This window comes from Callorhinus ursinus, unplaced genomic scaffold (assembly GCF_003265705.2).
Source record: "Callorhinus ursinus isolate GAN/ISIS: 27379988/994484 unplaced genomic scaffold, GSC_fseal_2.0 scaffold24, whole genome shotgun sequence".
Classification (NCBI taxonomy): Eukaryota; Metazoa; Chordata; class Mammalia; order Carnivora; family Otariidae; genus Callorhinus; species Callorhinus ursinus.
Window position 1 is genome coordinate 8,820,150 of NW_027397086.1, and position 16,103 is coordinate 8,836,252.

Below are 16,103 nucleotides of genomic sequence, written 5' to 3' on the forward strand. Positions count from 1 at the left end.
ATCTCTTCTCCTGAGCTGCTTTCAGGATTTTCTCTTTGTCTCTGAGACTCGTAAGTTTTACTCTTAGATGTCGGGGTGTTGACCTATTTTTATTGATTTTGAGAGCGGTTCTCTGTGCTTCCTGGATTTTGATGCCTGTTTTACTTCCCCACATTAGGGAAGTTCTCTGCTATTATTTGCTCCAATATACCTTCTGCCCCTCACTCTTTCTTCTTCTTCTGGGATCCCAATTATTCTAATGTTGTTTCGTCTTATCGTATCACTTATCTCTCGAATTCTGCCCTTGTGATCCTATAGTTGTTTCTCTCTGTTTTTCTCAGCCTCTTTATTTTCCATCATTTGGTCTTCTATATCGCTGATTCTCTCTTCTGCCTCATTTATCCTAGCAGTTAGTGCCCCCATTTTTGATTGCACCTCATCAATAGCCTTTTTGATTTCGACTTGGTTAGATTTTAGTTCTTTTATTTCTCCAGAAAAGGTTTCTCTAATAACTTCCACGCTTTTTCAAGCCCAACTAGTATCTTTATAGTCATGATTCTCAACTCTAGGTCTGACATCGCACTAATATCCGTATTGAGTAGGTCCCTGGCAGACGGTACTACCTCTTGTTCTTTTAGTTGAGGTGATTTTTTCGTCTTGTCATTTTGTCCAGAGGAGAATAGATGAATGAGAGAACAAAATGCTAACAGATTAACAACATCCCCAGAAAATATACTCTAATCAAATCAGAGAAGACCTGAAACCACGGGAAAAGAAAGGGAAAGAAAGAAAAAAGAAAGAGAAAAAAAAAAGAGAAAAACAAACAAAAACAGAACAAAAAAAAAAGAACAGAATATGATCAAATATGATCAGGCTAGTGCATAGATCAATGTCACACACTAGATTTTGGGTGTATTTTAGTCTGTTAGAAGAAAGTGCCTCCTAAAATTTTAAAGAAAGAAAGACTTATATATGTACAAAATAAGGGTTGATACAATGAAGGGATGGAATATGACTGTAAAGATGAAAATTATAAAAAATTTTAAAAAAGGAATTGATAAGAAGATGTTTGAAAAAAGAAAGAAGAGGATTTAAAAAAAGGAAAGAAAGAAAGAAAAAAAAAAGCGGGAGGGAGAGAATGTGATCAGGCAGGAGACTAGAACAAAGCCATACACTAGAGATTTAGGGTATATTTTGATCTGTTAGAAGAAAATGTATCTCAAAATTTTAAAGAGGACAACTTATATATATATGTATATCTGCCAAAAATAAGGGTAACTACTATGAAGGGATAGAATATGACTCTAAAAATGAAAAATAAAAAAAAATTTTTAAAAAAGGGATTGATAAGATGTTGGTTGAAAAAGGGAAAAAGAAAAATTAAAAAAAGTTAAAAAATTAACTTTGAAAGACTAATGAATCATGGTAAAAAAAGCCATGAATTCTATGTGCAGTATTCCCCTAGCGCTGGAGTTCTGCCGTTCTCATTGATCGGTAAACTTGGTCTTGGCTGGCTGTTCGTGCTGATCTTCTGGGGGAGGGGCCTGTTGCCGTGGTTCCCAAATGTCTTTGCTGGAGGCGGAATTGCCCCGCCCTTGTCGGTCCGGGCTAAGGAATCTGCTCGGGTTTGCTCTCTGGAGCTTTTGTTCCCTGCACGCTCTCGGTACAGCTTTGGAGGACCAGGGCGAAAATGGTGGCCTCCCAATCTCCGCCCGGAGAAGCTGAGAACTCGGGGCCCCGCTCCTCAGTGTGCCCCCAGAGAAAAGCAGTCACTCCCGTGTCCCCGGTCTCCGGCCGCACTCCGTGCTCACCCGGCCTGTGATCAAGCGTTTCTATCTCTGGCACCCGACCCCATGTGGAGTCTCCAAACCCAGCAAATCCCTGCGGTGCGCTCCCGCGCTGCTCCTCCTGGGGGAGGAAGGGGAGTCTCCCCGGGTCTGCCGCTTGTTGGGTCCCAGCTGGAGGAGCAGTGGCCCGAGGCCGCGGATCACAGTTTATGGCCACCCCGAGCTGAGAGCCCGCGCCTCGGCTCCGTCTCTGCAGCCGGCTTCCCCGCTTTGATACCTGGGATCTCTGCCGCACTCAGGCACCCCCGGTCTTTCTGTGACCTCGAGGGTCCTGAGACCACACTGTCCCACGAGGGTTCCACCCCAGCTTAGCCACTGGAGCGACGTCCCTCAGCGGATCCAACGTCCCAAAAGTTCTGATTTTGTGCTCCGCGGCTCTATCACTTGCCAGAAGCGGCCGATGGAGGCCCCCTCCCCCACCGTCTATCCTCCCGAATATCACCTGGGATTCACTTCTCCGCACGTCCTACCTTCCAGAAAATGGTCGCTTTTCTGTTCAGAGAATTGCTGCTATTCTTTTCTTTGATCTCCTGTTGAGTTCGTAGGTGTTCAGAATGGTTTGATCCCTATCCAGCTGAATTCCTGAGACCAGACGACATCCAGGTCTCCTACTCCTCCGCCATCTTGCTCCGCCCCCTGTTTTAATTTTTAATTTACGTTCTTAACTATTACTCTCTGACTTTAGCAACATCATTTAAACAAGCCCTAATTAGGGTAAACCTGTAAAGTGACAAAATGCACTATACAAAAGACTACGAGTATTTTGTACTCACTACAGACTCAAGAATTAAAAGAATCTGTGCCCCTCAGTACCATGCAATTTTCATGGAAATGATTTATTGTTTGGAAAATTAGTACTGTCAGTTATAATTTGTACTCTTTAATAAGGCAATACATTTCAGCAATGATAAAGATCAAAGTAATATTTTATAATAGTATCTTTTATTTAAATATCCTAAAAATATTTTATGAATTTTATACATAGGAATTACCCCATCTACCTTTGAGATGTAGCGTTTATGTAGACCATTTATCCTGACCTAATATTTTTACCACATTCTTGTGCCTAACTGCTGTACAATGAATCTTGATTATCTGTGCTGTGATAAGTGAGCCCTAGCACAAAAAATTAAAAACAGATTTACCCAGATAGACTACAGAGAAGTTTGTTATGTTGCAAACTTGATCAACCAGAGAAAGATGGATTTTTTAATAAATTGTTGTAATATTTACCTATTGGCTACCCATACAGAAGAAAATTAATTGTGTGTCTGTACCTTAAAACATACACCAAAAGTGAACCCAACTGGACTTTAGATGCACATATTAAAAGAAAAACAAGAATCTTTTTTATTTTTAAGAGAGAGAGAGAAAGAAAGAGAGCACATGAGCGGGGTGGGAGGGGCAGAGGGAGAGGAAGAGAGAGAATCTCTCTCAGCACAGAAATCATGACCTGAACTGATATCAAGAATCTGATGCTTAACTGACTGAGCCACCCAGGTACCCCAAAGAAGAATCTTTTTAAGATAAAAACTTAGGGGAATATCTTCAATTTATTTTGGGAAATAAAAATTTCTTAAATCAGATATGAAGTTAGCCACATAGGAAAAAAATATAATACATATGACAACATTAAGATATACAACATTTTTTTAAAGATTTTATTTATTTATTTGAGAATGACTGAGAGAGAGAGGACGAGCAGGGTGAGGGGCAGGGGGAGAAGCAGGCTCTCTGCTGAGCAGGGAGCCCGATGCGGAGCTCAATCCTGGGACTCAAGGATCATGACCTGAGCCAAAGGCACGCGCTTAATGTACTGAGCCACCCAGGCGCCCCTAAGATATATAATCTTAATATATAATGACTACATTAAGATATATAATTCATCAAAAGACCCATAAAGATTATGGAAAAGGAAGCCGAAATGCTAAGCAAAATAAGTCAGTCAGAGAAAAGACAAATATCATATGATTTCACTCATATGTGGAATTTAAGAGACAAAAGGGATGAACCTAGAGGAAAGGAAGGGAAAATAAAATAAGATGAAAACAGAGAGGGTGGGGTGCCTGGGTGGCTCAGTTGTTAAGCATCTGCCTTCGGCTCAGGTCATGATCCCAGCGTCCTGGTATCGAGCCCCGCATCGGGCTCCCTGCTCTGCAGGAAGCCTGCTTCTCCCTCTCCTACTCCCCCTGCTTGTGTTCCCTCTCTTGCTGTCTCTCTCTGTCAAATAAATAAATAAAACCTTTAAAAAAAGGAAAGAAAACAGAGAGGGAGACAAACCATAAGAGACAAGTCTTAACTATAGGAAACAAACAGGTTTGCTGGAGGGTAGGTGGATGGGGGGATGAATTGGGTGATGGGAATTAAGGAGGGCACTTGAAGTAGTGAGCACTGGGTATTGCATGCAACTGATGAGTCACTAAATTCTACCTCTGAAATTAAAAAAAAGAAAAAAAGAAAAAGCAAGCCTTAAATCGTCGAATACTACATCAAGAACTACTGATGTACTATATGTTGGCTAATTGAACATAATTAAAAAAAAACTTGAAAAATTAAAAAAAAAAAAGCAAGCCACATTACAGAAGAATAAATTCTCAGTACATATATCCAGCAAAGGGTTTATATCCAGGAATATACATATACATGAAGAACTCCTAGAAACCAATAAGAAAGAACAGACTACCCAATAAAACAGCAGCAAATGACTAAGAACAGATCATTTACAAGAGAGGATACCCAAATTACCAATAAGCACAGGTAAAGGAGATAAACGACATGAGTTATCAGACAAATGCAAATTAAAACCATAACACATGACTTCTACAAACCCATAAGAATGTGTACAGTAGAAAAGATGGACAGTATAAATGTTGGTGAGTGAGTATATTACAGGGAGGAGCACTTTGTCTAACGTTTAAAAATATTATCCATTAATTAATTGAAGTGTACATAAATTTTCATCCAAAAATTCCATTTTGAGGTATATACACAAGCCCCAAACTGGGAACTACCCAATGTCAATCAGAACTACAATGGAAAATAAATTAAGGAGTATAGACACAATTGGAAATTATAAAGCCGTGAGAATGAGTTAACCATAACTATACAGAACAAAACAAAATGGAAACACAAAAGAGTACATACTCTATGCTTTATCTATAAAACAGCCAAACTGACCAATCATATATGAAATCAAAATAATGGCAATAAAATAATATGGTTAAACACATGATTTTTTGAAGTCACACATGTCTGAGGTTAAATCTTATGACAGCTACTCAGTTCCTATCCCTGGGTTTTAGTTTGATTCTCTGTAAATATGAAAAATATTAACATCTTTATAAGAGAAATGTGCTCAGGAGTAAATAAATATACATTTGAATGTTTGATGAATGCCAGCTGCAATAGCTACTCTCATCTGTTTCATAGATACAGCAGTTTGGTGACTTCTGGATTTCTCACACATGAAGTAAGTGAGCTCTAGTGGTATTGTGAAAACTCAGATAGATAGGTGTTGATATCAATACCAGATAGGGTTACAAAGAAAAAAATAAAGACTCTAAAACTTCCTAAAGCCCAGGGAAATGGGCACCGAAATTTCACAAGCTTGCAGAGAACTTCAGGGTACAGGAGGGCTTGTAGTTTCACTGCAGAATATTAATGCACACAACCCAGACAGCAGGTAGAGAAAAAGAACAATCAGGTGAACATAAATATGAGAAGAAACTTAAAATTAGACCGAGAAAAGAAAGTTAAGAGTTAAAAGTGTTTTTAATAAGACCTAGCCCTTCAACAGATGAATGGATAAAGAAGATGTGGTCCATATGTACAATGGAATATTACTCAGCCATCAGAAAGGATGAATAACCACCATTTGCATTGACATGGATGGAACTGGAGGGGATTATGCTAAGTGAAATAAGTCAAGCAGAGAAAGTCAATTATCATATGGTTTCACTTATTTGTGGAACATAAGGAATAGCAGGGAGGACCATAGGGGAAGGGAGGGAAAACTGAAGGGGAAGAAATCAGAGAGGGAGACAAACCATGAGAGACTCTGGACTCCGGGAAACAAACTGAGGGTTACAGAAGGGGTAGCCGGATGATGGGTATTAAGGAGGGTATGTGTTGTGATGAGCACTGGGTATTATATGCAACTAATGAATCATTGAACACTACATCAAAAACGAATGATGTACTATATGTTGGCTAACTGAACATAATAAAATTTTTTAAAAAAAATAAATAAATCCATAAAAAAAAGACCTAGCCAGGTTACAACTTTTAAAAGAAACACATTTACAGCCCCCAAGAGTACCCATGACAGCAAGGTTGAATGAACAACACCAAGGACTCTTTAGAGTCCTTGGCTCTAAAGATTTTCTGAAGAACACGTTTCATGTCCTTATTCTTCAGACTATAGATGAAGAGGATCAGCATGGGGGTGACCACCATGTACATCACAGAAGCAAGTATGTTGCCTGATGAAGGGAAAAAGTAAACACCAGCAATTGTCCCATAGTATAAAAACACTACAGAGAGGTGGGAGCCACATGTGGACAAGGCTTTGAAGTTTCTTTTGGAGGAGAGGACCTTCAGAATGATGCATGCCATGTGGATATACGAGCCCAAGATACCACTCAATGGCAGGATGAAGATCAGTCCTCCCTCAATGAGAATAAGCAGCCTATTGCAGGAGGTGTTGAGCAGGAGGACTTTAGCAAAACAGCAAGATTACAAAAGTGGCGAACAATAGTTCCTGCACAGGACAACAGTCCATGAAGAAGGCATGCAACAGAGCATGGGTACAAGATAAAAACCAGGACCTAGCCACTAGGATGATACAAAACTCATTCCTCAAGATGGTGGTATAATGGAGAGGGTAACAGATGGCCACAGACCTGTCATAGGCCATCACTGTGAGAAGAAAGCTATCAGTACAACTAAAATTAGTGAAGAAATACATTTGTGAAATGCACCAAGCATAAGGGATGGACTGATCTCAAGCATCCGTGTTTATCATCATCTTAGGAATAGTGACAGATGAAAAGGAGACATCTGTGAAGCCAAGTGGCTGAGGGAGAGGTATGGGGGTGTGGAGGCAAGAATCTAGCCTGATGAGCAGGTTTCCCAGCACCATGGTCAGACACATGCCTAGGAACAGGGCAAAGAACATGACCTGTTGCTCCAGCCAGATGGGGGAGCCCAGGAGGTGGAACTTGGACATGCAGCTCTGGTTCTCTGACCTCATACTGCTTTTCTATATGCTAGAGATGAAGAAGTTTTGGGAATCTCAGAAACCTAGAAAGAACTATCACATCTCATACTGTAATTTTTTGGGAAAGCAATAAATTTTTAACTAAACTCATTAATTTTTCACACCTGTGAATGCATGTACCTTCACTCTGTCCCATTCTGGCTCCAGGAAAACATCTCACCCAAGAGCAGCCAACAAGACCTCATTGCATAAAGTAAGAGGGTGTTTGCTGTTTTACTCAACCATTGTTCCACTGAACATTGAGTCTGTATCAGGACCTCTACTAAGGAATGAGAATGTAGACATAAACAAGAAAGGCAAAGACCTTGCCCTCTATGAGTATAGATCTTTTTGAATGTAGAGGGATAATTTACTACACCAAGACACAGCCCAACTGTAATAGTTCACTGTGGCAGAAATAGTAGATGACCCTTGGAAAACTGGTGTCAGTTATTTAAATGCCTTAAAATGACATGAGACTCCAGTGCTGAGGTGGCATTGTTGGGGTGTTGTCATTCTCCTGTGAACCTGGCTTCATAATATCAGACTAGTGATTTTATCCTTGATCAGTTGGTTAAAGTGGTGTCTGCCAGGTTCTCTACTGTAAAGTTACTATTTTAACTTCTGTAATTAGTATCATTTGAGTAGATACTTTAAAATGATATAACCCTAACTTTTTTCTTATTAAAATTTCACCCACTATGTTTAACACTTTTTTCCCCTTTGCTCTTTTGTTTTGTTTCTTAAATTCCATATATGAGGGGAGATCATGTGGTATTTGTCATTCTCTGACTTATTTCACTTAGAATAATACTCTCTAGCTCCATCCATGTTGTTGCAAATGGCAATATTTCATTCTTTTTGATAGCTATTATTCCATTGTGTGTGTGTGTGTGTGTGTGTGTGTACTACATCTTAGCGTGTGTGTGTGTGCGTGTACCACATCTTATTTTTTTTTCTCAGATCTAGGGTTAGGGTTAGGGCCAGGGTGAGAGTATGTGCCTGGTATCCTGCAGTTCGGACACTCTGGAAAACATACAGAGGTTCCTCAAAAAGTTAAAAATAGAGCTACCCTATGACTCAGCAATTGCACTACTAGGTATTTACTCCAAAGATACAAATGTAGTGATCTGAAGGGGCACCTGCACCCCAATGTTTATAGCAGCAATGTCCACAGTAGCCAAACTATGAAAAGAGCCCAGATGTTCATAGATGAATGGATAAATAAGAGGTGGTATATATATACAATGGAATATTACTCAGCCATCAAAAGGATGAAAGCTTACTATTTACATCAACATGGATGGAACTGGAGGTTATTATACTGAGCAAAATAAGTCAATCAGAGAAAGACAATTATCATATGGTTTTGGAATATAAGAAACAGGGCAGAGGACCATAGAGGAAGGGAGGGAAAACAGAATGGGAAGAAATCAGAGGGAGACAAACAATGAGAGACTCAACTATAGGAATCAAACTGAGGGTTGCTGAAGGGGAGGTGGGTGGTGGGATGGAGTAATTGGGTGACAGGCATTAAAGAGGGCACATGATGTGATGAGCACTCAGTGTTACATGCAACTGATGAATTACTGAACTCTACACCTGAAACTAATGATATACTATATGTTGGCTAATTGAATTTAAACAAAAATTTAAAAAAGAAAACATATAGTAATGTGAAAAATATAAATTCAAATATATCGTATTAAATGTTACTAGATCAAATTCCCCAGAAATACAATGAATATGGATCTATCTAAAAAGAACACAACCTAACTTCACAGTGCTAATGAGGAACGTCTCACAGATATAAGGACATAGAACAGTTTAAAGAAAATTGATGGAAAAGAAATACCATTGGGTAGCCAGGTGATGGGTATTAAGGAGGGCACGTGTTGTGATGAGCACTGGGTGTTATACACAGCTAATGAATCGTTGAACACTACATCAAAAACTGATGGTGTACTATATGTTGGGTAACTGAACATAATAAAGAAAAGACATACCATGTAAACACTAACCAAAAGAAAGCTGACATAGCTCTACTAATAATCAGAAGAAGTAGATGAGAAGATGTTAAGGCAGGAGCTGCTGCTAGAGATAAAGAGAAATATCTCCTATTTATAAATGCAGTGGTATGATGTTAAATGAATAAAAATAGCTCTGAGAGAGGAGCCTTGCTTTGCAGCCTTTGCCAGTTACCATAGTGTAATTATTTCCAGTATGGCTGATTTCAGTCTACCAATGTGATATCATTGAATGTGGAGTTGAAAGAGATGTTCACATTCAACTTGAAGCCAATGTAAGCCAGCTTCAGCACACCACTGCTTTAAAGAATCAGTACACAGGAGCAGATCATGATGCTAAATCTGCATGTCATCAATAACATAGCATATAAAATACATAAGCAATAACTGAGCATATCTAAAAGGGGAAAAATAAATCCACAATTACAATTATGCAGCATGCTTCACATAAGATTTTGCACATATAAGAGATGATGAACAAGGAGGAAAAGATTAAGGGTAAAGAATATTTAACAATCCAAGTAACAAACATATTAACAACACTATGACAGCAGAATGTATATTCGTTTTAAGTTACATAGAGTTGCCAACCATACAATAGTTTTAGGAGATATATCTCACTGTGCATGACTGCAATAATCGGATGTAGTGATTGTCACTTAAAAGTTAGCCCTCTTGACAAATATTTCTAGGGCCTGTTTTATACCTTTGTTCCTCTGGCTATAGATGAAGGGGTTCAGCAGAGGGGTAACTACAGTATACATGACCGAAGCAATTATGTCTTTGTCATTGCAGTCCCATGATGAGGAGAAAAAGTAAACACCTGCAAGTGTCCCATAGTATAAAGACACCACAAAAAGATGGGAGCCACAGGTAGAAAAGGCTTTAAAGAGTCCCTTAGTAGAGGGGATCCTCAGCACAGTTGTCCCTATACGGATATATGAGCCCAAGATACTACTCAAGGGCAGGATGAAAAACATTCCTCCTTCAGTAAAGATGACCAGTTCATTGAGAGAGATGTCTGAGCAGCTCATCTTCAGGAGCACAGTAAGGTTGCAGAAGAAGTGGGGGATGATATTATCAGCACAGAAGGACAGTTGGACCAAGAGAAGGGTGTGCAACAGGGCATGGATGCAACAGAAGAACCAGGACCCAGCTACTAATGAGATACGCAGCTCCTGCCTCATGACAGTGGTGTAGTGGAGTGGCTGACAGATGGCCACATACCTGTCGTATGCGATCACCGCAAGAAGGAAGTTGTCAAGACGACCAAAAACTATGAAAAAATACATCTGAGAAATACACCCACATAGGGAATGGATTGTTGCTGAGTCTGCATATTCATGAGCATCTTTGGAACTATAATAGATGAAAGGGAAATATCAGAGAAGGCCAAGTGGCCGAGGAAGAAGTACATGGGCGTGTGGAGGCGAGGGTCCAGCCTGATGAGCAGGATCATGAGCAGGTTCCCCAGCACCGTGGTCAGGTACACGCCCAGGAACAGAGCGAAGAACACGCCCTGCTGCTCTGGCCGGAAGAGGAGCCCCAGGAGGAGGAACTGGGACACGCTGCTCCGGTTCTCCTTCCTCATGCTGTTTTTATCTCTTCTGGCAATTGCGGAAAATAGGGAATGTCAGTAAACATGTTATAACATTTGTTTATTTCTCACAACTCTTGGTGCATGAGTTAATTTTTTTAACGATTTAGATATTTTATTTATTTATTTATTTATTTATGTTAGTCACCATACAGTACATCATTAGTTTTTGATGTGGTGATCCACGATTCATCGTTTTCGTATAACACCCAGTGCTCCATGCAGTACGTGCCCTTCTTAATACCCATCACTGGGCTACCCCATCCTCCCACCTCCCCTTCCTTCTAAAACCGTCTGTTTGTTACTCGGAGTCCATGGTCTCTCATGGTTCGTCTCACCCTCTGATTTCCTCCCCTTCATTTTTCCCTTCCTTCTCCTAATGTCCTCCCTGCTATTCCTTATGTTCCACAAATAAGTGAAACCATATGATAATTGACTTTCTCTGCTTGACTTATTTCACTTAGCATAATCTCCTCCAGTCCCATCCATGCTGATGTAAAAGTTAAGAATTTCAGGCCAATATCCCTGATGAATATGGATTCCAAAATTCTCAACAAAATCCTGGCGAATAGGATCCAACAATACATTAAAAGGATCATCCACCACGGATCAAGTGGGATTTATCCCCGGGATGTGAGGGTGGTTCAACATTCGCAAATCAATCAGTGTGATAGAACACATTAACAAGAGGAGAGAGAAGAACCATATGGTCCTCTCAATTGATGCAGAAAAACCAGTTGACAAAATACAGCATCCTTTCCTGATTAAAACTCTTCAGAGTATAGGGATAGATGGAACATTCCCCAAATTCATAAAATCCATCCATGAAAAACCCACAGTGAATATATTCCTCAATGGGGAAAAGCTGTTCCTTTCCCTTAAGATCAGGAACATGTCAAGGATGCCTACTCTCGCCACTATTGTTCAACATAGTACTAGAAGTCCTAGCAATAGCAATCAGACAACAAAAAGAAATAGGTATTCAAATTGGCAAAGAAAAAGTCAAACTCTCTCTTTTCACAGATGACATGATACTTTATGTGGAAAACCCAAAAGACTCTACCCCCAAATTACTAGAACTCATACAGCAATTCAGTAATGTGGCAGGATACAAAATCAATGCACAGAATCAGTTGCTTTCTTATACACTAATGGTGCATGAGTTAATTTGTTCATCTCTAGCTCTAATGATATATGAAACTGTCACATTAACCAGATTTTTCCCCCAAACAACTAAAGGACATTTATTCATCTGACAGAGAGAGACAAAGCGAGAGAAGAAACATAAGCAGGAGAAGTGGGAGAGGAAGAAGCAGGCTTCCTGCTGAGCAGGGAGCCCGATGCAGGACTCGATTCCAGGACCCTGGGATCATGACCTGAGCCGAAGGCAGATGCTTAACGACTGAGCCACCCAGGCGCCCCTCAACAAATATTTATTGAACAAAAGCTTTGTCCCATATCGAGTACATAGTAGTGAACAAGAAATAGGAAGTCTCTTGTGTTCAAGGAGTTTATATCTTTATATCAAGCCAGGTTCACAAACATCAGATTTGGGAAAAGATAATAAAAATTCCTCCTATTACCTATTATGTTACAGGCATGGTGCTGAATAATTTGTGTGCATTGCCTCATTTATCCTCAAAATAGCATGATGAAGTAAAAATGGTTACCTCTCCTTTGCCAGTGAAGAATCTGAGCCAGAGAGAGGAAGTCGCTTCCTAAGATCATAAAATATATAAGAGCCAGACTGAACATTGGGCCCCAGTCTGCCATACTGCAAACACCGAGCTTACACTCATTAGTATATAATACCTGCCCAGGACTGGAAATGCATGTAAACCTGCCTGCTTATATATATATATAGCTACTTTTGAAACACAGTTAAGGAAGTAATTGAGTTCATAGGAAAGAACCAGAGGCCCCTAAGACAAGTACATGAAACATACAACAACAACAACACATTCTAAACATTTGGAACCACATAAAATATGACTTACAAACAAAATACAATATCACACATAATCACACACTGAGCTGACAGTTCAAGACCTCTTACCTATTTCTGGTCATGAGTAAATTCAGGAAACTTCTCCCCCAGACTAGGGAGCATATGTGTCTTTCTTCAGACTACACAATCTCATTTACTTAATTATGATGTCTGTCCAAGGATGAAAATGTGGGAGTTACAGAAAGAGACGTGGGGCAAACACTTGAATTCAGTGGGACTGATTAGAAGATCCCAGATCACACACACAAATGCCCTGCACTTGTTTAAAGGGGCAACACTTATTTAGACTTCTATGCTCTTGTCTAAGAGAGGAAAAGAATAGAACTGGGAGTCAATTACACACACACACACAAACACACATGCGCACACAAAGAAAATTCATGAAGAAAACGTACTTATGTATCTGCATTGTACAGGCAAGGAAACACCACACAGACCCATACATATGTAGAACTCTAGACACAGAGATACACCTTGCCCACCTAGAATTCCCAGCTCACTCTGACCTGTGCCACTCCTTAGTGAGCTCAGGTACCTTCTAAAACATTTTCCTGAGTCCTCACCTTCTGTTGAGAACACCAGGAACAAAAAGTAAGAAGAAAGCCTCTGTGAGCCCATGACCTCATGAGCTCTCTGTGTCTGTCCTTGAGCTCCAGAGCAACAGGCAGGAGATAACAATTTTACAAACCTCAGAGAGGACTCATGGAAAGTCTCTAAGCTCCTGGTTAAGGAAAGACTCAAGCAGACTAATGGCCACCAATTCCTATCAGACCTTGGGGAGGAGCCTGTGCAGGGGCTGGAGGGACTGAGCTGATAGAGCCACCTGAGAGGGTGACCCAGATCTCAGGGACACTCTAGGCTCTTCTCTGCCTGTTCATAGTTCCAGGGGCAAGTAGGAATGGCTTAGCCTCCATCATCAGTGTTGCCAATGCACTGGGTCAGCCTCTCCCAACAGCACATTATGGTCCAGGAAGAATAAGTCTGGCTTCTGCAAACTTCCACACCACTTGCTACCATGAGCACTCAATCTAGCTTTAACTTCACATCCTGCAGGTCCCCTCTGTCTCTCGGGAGAGACTTCAGGGTGTGGAGATGTGCCTTTTCCAAGAGAGCGTAGAGGGAGGAGATTGAGTCCTTGGGCTCAGTTCTCAGAAGAACTGGGTCTGGGCTATGCCTCTCATTAATTGTTGGCCCTGAGCACATAAAGTAATCCCCTCAGCCCTGTTACATCACCTGTAAAGTGTGGATAAAAATACATTGTCCTCAGAAGTTATTCTTGAAATTAAATGAGATGTTTCATGCAAAAGCACATAAATGCACAATGGACATCAGCTATTTTAATCATTATCTTTGTATCTTCCAAAAAAGATAATGATATCTAGAATCACTGTTATTGCCATAGGATTGCTATTGAATGAATAATTGAATTAACTGATTAATTAATTCTTCCAATCTAATAGTAAGAATTTATTCCTTCCCTAAGGGATTAAATGAGTTAAAACACATAATGAACTTAGAACATTTTCTGGCATTTTCTAAGTCCTGAATAAACTTTGACTATTTTGTTGCTATGTTTTACAGACTCATTACCTTCAGCTGCTTACACATGCTCCCACATTTGTTTCATTAACATTGTAGTTATTGATAACTCCCATCTTGTTCAAACCAAAATGTAGGAATCCTTTAGCTACCAGAGGAGAGTTGAGTGGGGGGATAGGTTCAGTAGGTGATGGGGATTAAGGAGCACCCTTGTTGTGATGAGCACTAGGTGTTGTATGGATGTGTTGAATAACTATATTGTACACCTGACACTAATATTACTCTGTAAGTTAACTAACTGGAATTTATTTATTTCTTAAAATATTTTATTTTATTTTATTTTATTTTATTTTATTTTATTTTATTTTGTGCAAATATCTTCATATCTTATTATCTCTTTTTTAACTTAAATTTAATTAGCCAAGGTATAATACATCATTAGTTTTTGATATAATGTTCAATGATTCATTAGTTGAATGTAATACCCAGTGCTCAACATATTTTAACTCCCATCACCCAGTTACCCCATCCCCCCACCTACCTCTCTTTCCGCAACCCTCAGTTTGTTTCCTGGAGTCAAGGGTCTCGTATGGTTTGTCTTCCTCTCTGATTTCTTCCCAGTTTTCCCTCCCTTCCCCTAATGTCTCCTGCACTATTCCTTATGTTCCACATATGAGTAGACGCTTAACTGACTGAGCCACCCAACATCTCAACTAACTGGAATTTAAATAAAAACTTTTTTTAAAAAATGCAGGAATCCTTGACTCCTACCTTTCTCTCACACTCCTCTCAATTCATCAGCAATTCTTGTCAGTTCCAACTTACAACCAAATACAGTATTCACCAAATTTTTACTACTTCCTCTGCTACCATTCCAGCCTATCATTTCTTAACTGTACTGTTGCAGTAGCTCCTACGTGGCCCCCCTGCTTCCACACAGCTCCCTTCTCCAGCCAGAGTGATCCTTTTCAAAGCTGAATCGTGTTACTCTTCTGCTGAGAAGTTTCCAAGTGCTATACAAATAATTCACAGTAAAAATCAAATCACAAAGCCTAAAGGACCTAGGCCCTGTTGGCTTTAAAATTATCCATCAAACAAACAAACATATATGTCTCCTCCTGCTCTTCCACATGCTCACTCCCCTTCAGGGATGAATCTCATTTTTGTTGCTTGGACATAGCTGGCATTGTCACATCTCAGAATGTTGCAGTTGCTGTACCTGCCCCCTGAAACACTTTTCCTGCAAATGTGCCAGTGGCTCTGTTCCCTGATGCCTTCAATTCTTTGTTCAAATATCACCTTCTGGGTAAGACCAGTTGTCATCACACCACTTAAAGTTGCAGCCTGTCCCCTGCATGCCTGATTTTTCCACAGTACTACATTTTATATCATGTAAAAACCATGAAACTTACATATTAAGTTTATTTGCATTGTCTCCCCACTAGAACATAAGCTCCACAAAAGGAAAATATTTTTGTCTGATTTGTTCACTTCTAGAAATTTCCATAAACAATAGACACATTTAGCTTTTTCTTTTCTGGAAATCAAGTCATGCTGTTTGTGAAGCAAAAGATAACTCATTTTCATAACCTAGATTAAGAAGGCATAAGTAAGCTGTCCCCACAAAGAAAGTTCTAGTTAAAAAAATATATACAAGCAGCAATGTTCACAATAGCCAAACTGTGGAAAGAGCCAAGACGTCCATCGACAGATGAGTGGATAAAGAAGATGTGGTATATATACACAATGGAATATTATGCAGCCATCAAAAGGAATGAGAGCTTGCCATTTGCAACGACATTGATGGAACTGGAGGGTGTTATGCTGAGTGAAATAAGTCAATCAGAGA

At 39.8% G+C, this 16,103-nt stretch overlaps 2 pseudogenes; both read right to left on the minus strand.

Moving 5' to 3' along the window:
- Positions 1 to 6,125: 6,125 nt before the first annotated feature.
- Positions 6,126 to 7,077, minus strand: LOC112836669 (olfactory receptor 1J4-like; annotated as a pseudogene).
- Positions 7,078 to 9,769: 2,692 nt separating this feature from the next.
- Positions 9,770 to 10,701, minus strand: LOC112836670 (olfactory receptor 1J4-like; annotated as a pseudogene).
- Between the last annotated feature and the right edge of the window lie 5,402 nt (positions 10,702 to 16,103).